The following is a 9,790-nucleotide window of genomic DNA, read 5'->3' on the forward strand; positions in this document are numbered from 1 at the left end:
ACTAGCATATCTGTATTTGTTTATTTGGGAAAAAGCAGTAATAGGAGATAGTAAGAAGGAAAAGCAGGTTTTCTATGAAAGCTTTACTTCTCTATATGTTTTCCACCAAAACATTTGCTCGGCTCCCCCTAATTGGGAGGAGTCTATCCCCCATTGTAAATAAATCTCTTCAGGAAACCATGGAATACTGGTTCTGGTGAAGACCCTGGAGACTATCCAAGGGGTTAGAGGAAAAAGTTTGCAAGGGAGTCCAATCTCCTGCTTGAGATAGGCTCTTCAGAAATATGTGAATGAAAGAAAATGGCTCCTGCATGGAGCAGAGCTGGGCGGATGGCACTTTCCAACACATATTTGTTGACTACACTGAGTTTAGCCAAAATATATGCTCTGCGCAGTAAGAATACATAATTTAATTTTAAAATTATTAAAATAAGACATAATCTTGAAATTAACTTTTATTCAAAAGTTTGGGTTTTGTTTTTTAAATCCCCAGAAATTCATCTTAAAGCTGAATCCCCTCATTCATTTTTCTCTTGTATCCACATAGAACAACCTCCCCTGGATCATCGTGGATCTTTTAAGGTTTCATGACTTTAGGTGGTTCTCCAAGGTTACAAATTAAAGAACGTAGTTGTGATTCAAAAAATATATATAAAATACAAAAAATCAGCAAGAAGAAAAATAGCAAGAAAAGAACAATCCTCTTTTCATATGCTCTGCTATGCTTGTTCTTGCGTACAATAATCACCATTCTTTTTGAGATTTGTATTCAAAGAATAATTGTCATCTTAAATCATGCATCATTTATTATTTAAGTTGCAAAGTGCATGGAAAGCATTGTAGCGTGGGAAGGCGCAATTTAACCTTGGTGGAGGAAGGGGATATAAAATTACAATGTGGTGGGATGTGATCACAACTTCACTGTCATTCTGTGGAACTAATTTCTTCTGAGAAGTATTTATAAACTATAAAAGTCTCTGAAAAATAGAAAAAAAATAGCCCATCATTTCTAGAAGCTCAGATCTTCTTATAGGTTGTTGCCTTCTTTTTCCTTTAAGAAATATTAATCCATCTTCCTTTCAATTTGTTTTTGTCCCAGGATTATAGTAAGTCCGAAATGGATGACAGTAAAAATCAGGTGATCTGGATAGTTGGCAGTAATACAGAATTTCCTCACAGACACAGGAATCGGGAAGAAACAATAACATAATTTCCTTTCTCACTGGCAGGTGAACAACTCAGACAGTGGCACACCAAACTCCATCACATTCAGACTTTTTACCCAGGAAGAGGGCAACACTGCACCCTCACAACCTCTCAACACTTGTGTGGATAAGATCTCCCCTCTGTATTCTCCTTTGAATCTCCAAGGTGACCAGGTACATGCCTCATACCCCTTTAATACCTTTGTTTCATTCCCAAAGCACATTCACATATGTTAGCCCACTTGGTCTTCTAACCATTTTAGTCTCTCTAGGTGAAGAAAGTCACAGAGATAATAAGTGGCTTGCTCAAGATTTTAAGTATAGTAAGGAGGTGGTCTGCACCAGGAATCCAGGTTTCTTCACATCATATCCTTGGTTGAACTAGATCCACCAAGCTTCTCTGAAGAATACAGCATTTTGAATACTCTGAATACAGCATTAATACAACAGGTAATAATAATAAACATTCATCTAGAAAAAACAGGTAAGAAATGTAGTTGTGACTCTGTCTCCTGGCCATGGGTAATAAACCCAAACAAAGAACTATGAGATTGTGGGTTGTTACCCGCAGAATAATTTTCTGTTTATTCAAAAAGTCTTGGTGCTCGTGTTTTTAAATTGATAGAGGGAATAACAGAAGTTATGACCAATCACCTAGTCTCACAAATGAAGTTAATTAGTGCATATTTTTATGGCTGAAATTTCCTTAAAGCTGTGGGAAACATGCTAGTGTTTTCTAAGTTGTGCCTACCGTAATTAAAATATGATTGTGCAGTTATGCCTGATAAAGGGGAAGAAAACAGCTGCAACTTTTTATGTCCCATTCCTATGTTATATTAAAATCAGATAATTAATAGCTTTCTGCAAGAGTCTACCCCTAGCTGGAACTTTTTTCCACTCATCTAAGCAAACCTCTTCACCATTACTTTTCTTTTTCCCTATCCATTCAAAATCACTGCTTCATCTTATTCTGCTTCTGTTGCAAACCAAAATCTGCCTTTTCATCAGTACTTCAGTCAACACACCTATCACAGTATTAATTGTGAATATATCATGTCCCAAGATGTATGTCAGACAACAAGGGTAAAATAGTGATCTGGCCCACCCCTTTAATTCCAGCACTTTAAGAAGCTGAGGCAGGCAATCACCTGAGGTAAGAGGTTCAAGACCAGCCTGGCCAACATGGTGAAACCCCATCTCTACTAAAAATACAAAAATTAACCAGGCATGGTGGCAGGCATCTGTAATCCCAGCTACTCAGGAGGCTGAGGCAGGAGAATTGTTTGAACCCAGGAGGCAGAGATTGCAGCGAGCTGAGATCATGCTGCTGCACTCCAGCCTGGGCAACAAAATGAGACTCTGTCTCAAAAAAAAAAAAAAAAATAGTGATCAAGGCATCAATAGTAATCATTTCCTTATAAGTATGAAGGACAACGTAAATATTCTTTATAAAGTCACTACTATTAGTGAAAGTTGTATAGTTTTTTGTAGGCTGATTTTTGTTTTGTTTTGTTTTTTTAATCCATCTGAGAATGGCTATCCTCCAGGGTCAATGTAAGAGGATATGGTGACTCTGTCTAGGTTCGCCACCCTTCATCTCCAAGGTAGGCAGCGTCAGTGCTTAAAATATAAAACCTTGGAAGAGTAAACCTGTGACAGTCCTAATCATAAATGCATAATAGAGTATGTGGAATAAAAATCACAAACTATCACAAAGTAGGTATTTACATCAGTTGGCAACGTTAGCCTTCTTCGCAATGCACCACAGATTGCATTTTAAAGTTAGTTTTCACTTCTGTCAATAGATTTGTTTTTAATCAATGATTAATAAACGTGCTAGTCTGTTAGGGAAGGTGGGGTTAGGTCAGACTCACAAAAGCACCCATGTTTCAAATATCAAGTCCTCTCTGACATGTTTTGTGATATTAACTGATTTGATAACCTATTTGGTCCAGAAGCTGTCTTCTTCATTCTTCTAATTCTTCAATTTATATTGTTTCTGCTTCTAAAATAAATGATGTGTGATTTAAATTCATATATCTAAAGTTAAGGTAAAAAAAAATTGGAGAAGAATAATCCACATCCAGATATCCACATTCAGAAAGACAGCATTACTACAATTAAATACTTATTTTATCTTACAGCTTCCTAGTGACCAAGGCAAAAGTTAAACACAGCATTATATAATGACATTTAAAAGATACCCAAAATTTTGCCTGGGGTAACATTTTCTTTGTAGCAAATATCTGGACAATAGGTTTCCATTTTCCATTGTATAGGAAACAGTAAGCAGTAGAGGAGGTACCATGAAAAATAACAGCTTTTGTAGATGCCACTGAAATTTTTTTCAAATAGTACTTCTTTATATTAAAATTTAATACAAATCTACAACATGAAATTAAAGATTGACATGAAGTTAGCTTTCTGGGAAGTTAAGGTAGCAGTCTTTACCCATAACATACTGATCATCTTGTTTTATACAAAAATAATGTTTAAAGAAGCTGGACAAATGAATAAATACCTCTTAGCCTGTCTTTTTTTAACCATCATTTGTCAGCTATACTTTCGATAGATAATTTGTAGGGACCACTTTAAGACTGAGTTATTTGAGACATGTCTAAGATGCTGGTTTTCTATGCTGTGGATTGATGATAGTCCTGAGTTTTGATGTGGACATGAAATAGATTTTTACTGAGCAAAATGTAGGTGAGATTCTCAAATGTTTATTACCGGATGCTAACCTTGACATTCCCTGCTCATCTGGTATCACAATCAGAATGAGCTGTCCTGTTAAAGAGAGTGATGCAGCTTACTCACTACACGGGATACGATCAAGAAAACAAATCACAATTTTAGCTTTAGCTGTGTATGTGTTATGCATTAAATCTTTGTCAGTAATTCATTTGTTTTTGATACACTAATTAGCTCCAACATATAATCAGAGAATCGGAATATTAAAATTGGGAGATACTCTTTTAATACTGAAATGATTAAACATCTCCAGTGACTGACGGCTTACTACTAAATGAGATGATAGCCTCTCAAACTTTTAAAGCACTTGAAATGGAAGAATGTTCCATTTAACGTTCTCTAACAATTATAGAACAATTATTTCTGCCTAACTTCTAGCTAAAAGCCCTCTTTTTGCCCTCTGTCACATATAGAATATGCATAATAAACAGAAAACATTCATTTAAAACCGCTACTACACTGACATTTTAATTATGCCAGGGGCCAAAAGTTTGGGTTTGCTCATAGTGATGTATAGCACAACTATGTCATTTCAACACAGGAAACTCATAAAAATAGAGTGAGCCCTTCATATGCAGGGGTTCTGTGTGTCTAGATTCAAACAAACACAATTTGAGACTATTTTAAAATTTAAAAATAATACAAATTTAAATATGCAGTTTAACAAATATTTATATAGCATTTACATTGTAGTTGATATTTAAAGTAATCTAGAAATGACTTAAAATGTAGAGGAGGAAGTGCATATGTGACATGGTAAAATCCTCATAAAACTGCATACCTCAACCATACCTCAGCTTTCTGTTGAAACTGCTCTCTATAACCCAACTGTGAGTAAGTAATTAAGGACTGTAATTTCCACCCTACCCAGACAATGTGTAAACAAATGCTAATCTTGACTTTTGTGAACCACTGAAGTAACAATCAGAATGTCAAAAAGTCCCCTGGCCCTCGGAGTGTCCAGAGCCCCTCACCTTCATCTCCGACCAGGAGGTGATTTACAGAATCCACTAGCCCTCAGAACGTCTGAAGCCCCTCACCCCCACCCTTGCCCCTCACCCTCACTCCCAAGGTGGTTTTATGGATATAAAAGGTCTTGACACCCTCCTTTTGGGGCCACTGGTTGGAGAGGCGCGGGTCCTCCGTGGCCGCTGACAATAAAGACCCTGCAATTTGGCATACTTTTGTCTTGGTGTTGACTTTCTATGCTCGGGCCAGTACAACACATAGATTAGATGCAAATACTATGCCATTTTATGTAAAGGACTTGAGCAGATGATGGTATCCATGAGGGTCCTGGAACCAAACCCTGTGGACACCAAAAGATGATTGTATTGCTTCTTGTGATGTCAACAGTATGAATAATACAGCATTTTTCTCTATTGGCTTAGCCCATCTTCACTTCCCCCGAACGTGGAAAGTAAGTCCATGCATTTTATGGGCTTCCCCCAGTACCCACCATTTCTAAATGATTAGATTAGGGAATATGTTAGCAATTTGGTGGGGGGCTCTTGAAAGCTGGTGAGTAAAATAAATGAATATTTAAAGAAAGGAGAATAGAGAGTATATATGCAAAGGAGAACTGAGCTGGCAGATCATCAGGCCCTAAAGAATGGAGAAAGCATCTTTGATTTCTGGTGACTTACTGTTTCGACAATATCTAGTTACCATGGTCCCAATCCTTGGATCCAATGTGCTCTGTGTCCTACAATATCCTCCTACCTTTATATGATCTTCTGATTTAATTGAATCTCTGTTTCTAAAAAGTTGGATAGTCCTGCCTGAAGAGGAATGAAATACATACTTCCTAAGTTTACAGATAGAGAATCTAAGGTAGAGAATTATAATTACAGTAACTTAAAAACAATGTTAGCTGTAAACCACATTAGCAATTAAAATCCTTCCGGCTAAGTTCGATTTTATATGTGCTAAATTCAATGAGACACATTGTTTTATATACCTTTACATACCAAAATAATGGCAGATATCTGATTAAAAGAAATTAGCCAGGAAGCCCGTCAGCTTTTATGGCTCACAGTGTAGGTATATGCATACAAAGAATTAAGTGCACCTACTGCCATAGATCATCTGGAATTTGGCTGTTTCGTGGTACAATGCTGATCCAACATGCTAACTTCTCCCAGTTTTATACTCCTGAAAACCAGGGGCTCAGACTGATCTGAGAAGGCCCCACTTTAGAGAAGATTACAAATTTATTTTTGAAATATATATGAGGACTCTTCTGCACACATCTTATATCTTTGAATGTGCTATAATTCTAGGTAGATAGATTACATCTGGTCAAGAGACAGTGAGAGCAAATGAGGGACCGAGTAGGTCATGATGGCTATAAGGGAAGATATGGATAACATTTGAGAATGACTAGTCTGAAACATGATTCATGGTGTTTTCCAAAAGGGACTTAGTACCTCATAGCACACAATTTTGCATCATGCTGCTACATTCATTTTCAAGCTTCTTCCCCATTCTATTACAGACTTTCATGAGTCATTCTTAACACATGCTGTATTGTTCTGGACACCAGTTATTTTGAAAACTGTATGGAATAAAATGCTCTCTCATCACTTCATATTCCTGGAGCTATTGGTAATTTCATTTTGTCTGTAATATTTCCTTTTGGAGGGCTGATAAACTAAAGCCTCGAGGTAATCATGCATGAAATAAAAACAATAGAAAGCAAAAATTTACCCCACAAAATTGCCATTTTCTTTATGCTAAAGGGAGTTTTCTATTGAGAATTAGAGTGGGAAGTAAAAAGGAGAAAGGAAAGACAAGGACTTCGTAGTTAAAGTAATTTTTAGTAGGCATGGGAGTGAAGAAGACATAAATTACATTCAGTAAAACCAAAGCAAAAAGGCAGAGTGAAATGAATCACAGAAATAATGTCTATTCAGAATCTGGAAATTAAAATAACTGTTCTGAATAGACAAGATGTGATTCCCAATTGAACAATGAGCTGAAATTCAGGAAGCTTTCGAAAATAAATAAAAGGTAATTACAGTGAATAAAGATGAGTGTACCTTCTCATTTACATAAGCGGACGGTAGTTCTGCAGCCACTAGCTTATTAAAATGGATTGTTAACCAGGCTGCAAGGAGCAAAATGAAATGGATCATAAAGTTGTTCACTTTAATGTTACATTCTCTCAATGAAAATTTATTTTTAAATTAAGGTATAACATGCAAGATGAAATCTTAACAACATTTGAATGATCATATTGTTGGGAAAGATTTTGAATTGGCCAACAAATTATTGTTTGGTTCAGTGTAAGGTTTTCTCTCAGTGACCCATCATTATAATTCAAGTGCTTGTTAGGAGGCCCCTGTAAATCCCTTCCTCATAGACAATCCCTGACTCTGTGTTAAGAGATCTCACCTTTGCCAGGTAACTGTAGCTCTGCCTTCATTGCTGCAGAGTAACTGAAATAGCCATGAGGTTATTTATCTAAGCATATGTGAGATAAGCTCTGTTCTCAGTGAATTTTCATATCTGTGAGTCAGTTATCTATTGGTGCATAAGAAACTATTCTGAAACTTAGTGAATTAAAACAACTTGTTGGCTCATAATTCTCCAATTTGGGTTAGACCAATCAGTTCTTCAGCTGATTTTACCTAAAATCACTCATGGCAACGTGACTAGGTGGTTGGTCCAAGATGGCTTATATAACTAGATATTCCAACTGGGGCACAAACTGGTTCTCTTCCACATGGCTTTTCCACATTTCTTACATTGGGGGAGCTGCCTTTGAAGAGGGAACACTTCTGTACATAGTGTTTATTAAGTCTCTGCTTACATCATATTTGCTGATTTTCTTGGGCCATTCTTACACTGCTATAAAGAAATATCTGAGACTGGGTAATTTATAAGAAAAGAAGTTTAATTGGCTCAAGGTTCTACAGGCAGTATAGGAAGTATAATAGTTGCATCTGTTCCTGGGGAGGCCTCAGAAAGCTTACAATCATGGTATGAGGCAAAGCGAAGGCAGGCATCTCACATGGTGGGAGAGAGAGCAAGAGAGTGGGGGAAGTGCCACACACTTTTAAACAGCCAGATCTCATGAGAACTCACTCACTATCACGAGGAGAGTACCAGGGAGATGGTACTAAACCACTCATAAGAAATCTGCCTCCATGATCAAATCACCTTCTACCAGACCCTACCTCCTACATCGCGAATTATATCTCAGCATGAGATTTGAGAAGGGACAATATCCAAACTATATCACTGATGTTCCATGAGCCAAAGTCACACAAGTCTCATAGCCATACCCAGAGTCAATGTGAGGAGAGAAACCACACAAGTATATGGCATACCAGAAGTTGTGATTCATTCAGGTTATCAATGTACTAATCTACTGAAACTTTCACTTAAGGTTGACCATAAAATACAAATGTCTCAGCCTGGCATTCATAACAATATTCTGCTCCGAAGTCCCCTTTCCTTTGGATGTCCCACTGAGTCTGACAGAAATGTTACAGTAGCAAAAACAGCCACATGATTCAACTTGAAGGTATATTTACACACCATGACCAAATTTTTTTTTTTTTTTTTTTTTTTTTTTTCTTTTTTTTTTTTTTTTTTTTTTTTTGGTTCTTGTTCCTGAATTGCGCTCTTATGACTAGCTCCTTCAGCTTACCCACATCCTTCAGGGACTGAGTCCTAAGTTAACTTTTCCATGAATTCTTCTATTATTGTTCAATAAATGGGCATTTTCCCATTCGCTGGCACAGTGTAGTAGAAAGAACCCAGGCTTTGGAATGAGATAGTTAGTTTCAAACCTGAACCCTTCCAATTATTAGCTATATAATGATGGCCACACTACTTCAACTTCCTTAGCTACAAAATAGGTGAAATAATACCTGTCTTTTAGGGTTGTTGGGGGGAATTAGGAGAGAACATGGCAAAGCATCAAGTAATTTATGACAGTGTGTGGATCTACCTGGTACTACGAGAAAGAGCCCTTGTATTTATGACCTTGAGGTTTTGTTTTAATCCTCTTTTGTGAATTATTGTCTATCATAAAACATGAATCTTTAAAGATGATAGAAATAAGTGTTTTACCCCATTTTATTGCTATGGGGTGCCTCTCTACCACTCTACTATCTAGTGCTTGATCAGTGTTAGTTGGGGTAGAAAAAGGGGAAAAAAAAGAGGCAAGAAGTATAGTGCTTCTATTTATGAAGGGGAAATTAGTAATTACTGCTTGGTAATTAAGAGGTTGTTGCAACAACTAAGCTGCTAAAACATATTAAGTGTCATTATAGGAAAACATTTTTTAAACTATGTTTCCATTTGATTAATATTAGTATTATGGATTTATATGCTCAGAAATTGGTTAGCCAAGCTTCTCTCTTCATACAGAATTGCATCCAGTTCATCATGACAAAAGAGAACCTGCCTTAGCACTAGAGAAAACAGAGATTTCTTTTTTCCTAAGAGAAAGCATGGTAAGCCCAAAACTTGGATGGACTCTTACTGCTGAGGTGCTACTCAGAAGATATTAATCGTGGGCATGTGACCTCTAGCAGGCCATTGATAAAACTACTCATTTTTTTCCCCAATCACAAGGATTTGTCTATCAGCCTGGTTTGCAGCTGGGCCAAAGAGTTGTTGGGGAGATGATGGGAGGCATTAAGCTAACAGACAAGGAAACTTGGGACAATATGATTTGAGTTGGGAAAAGGGGAGCTTCAGTAAATGGGTTTAAAAGTTGCGAATAGAAGAAAGCTTCAAAAGAAAATTTTCATTTTTATATAGATTTTTAAGTGTTCTCATTTTGCACAGAACCATATAAAAATTTCTAAACCTATAAT

This window comes from Cebus imitator, unplaced genomic scaffold, assembly GCF_001604975.1.
Source record: "Cebus imitator isolate Cc_AM_T3 unplaced genomic scaffold, Cebus_imitator-1.0 Scaffold201, whole genome shotgun sequence".
NCBI classification, from domain to species: domain Eukaryota; kingdom Metazoa; phylum Chordata; class Mammalia; order Primates; family Cebidae; genus Cebus; species Cebus imitator.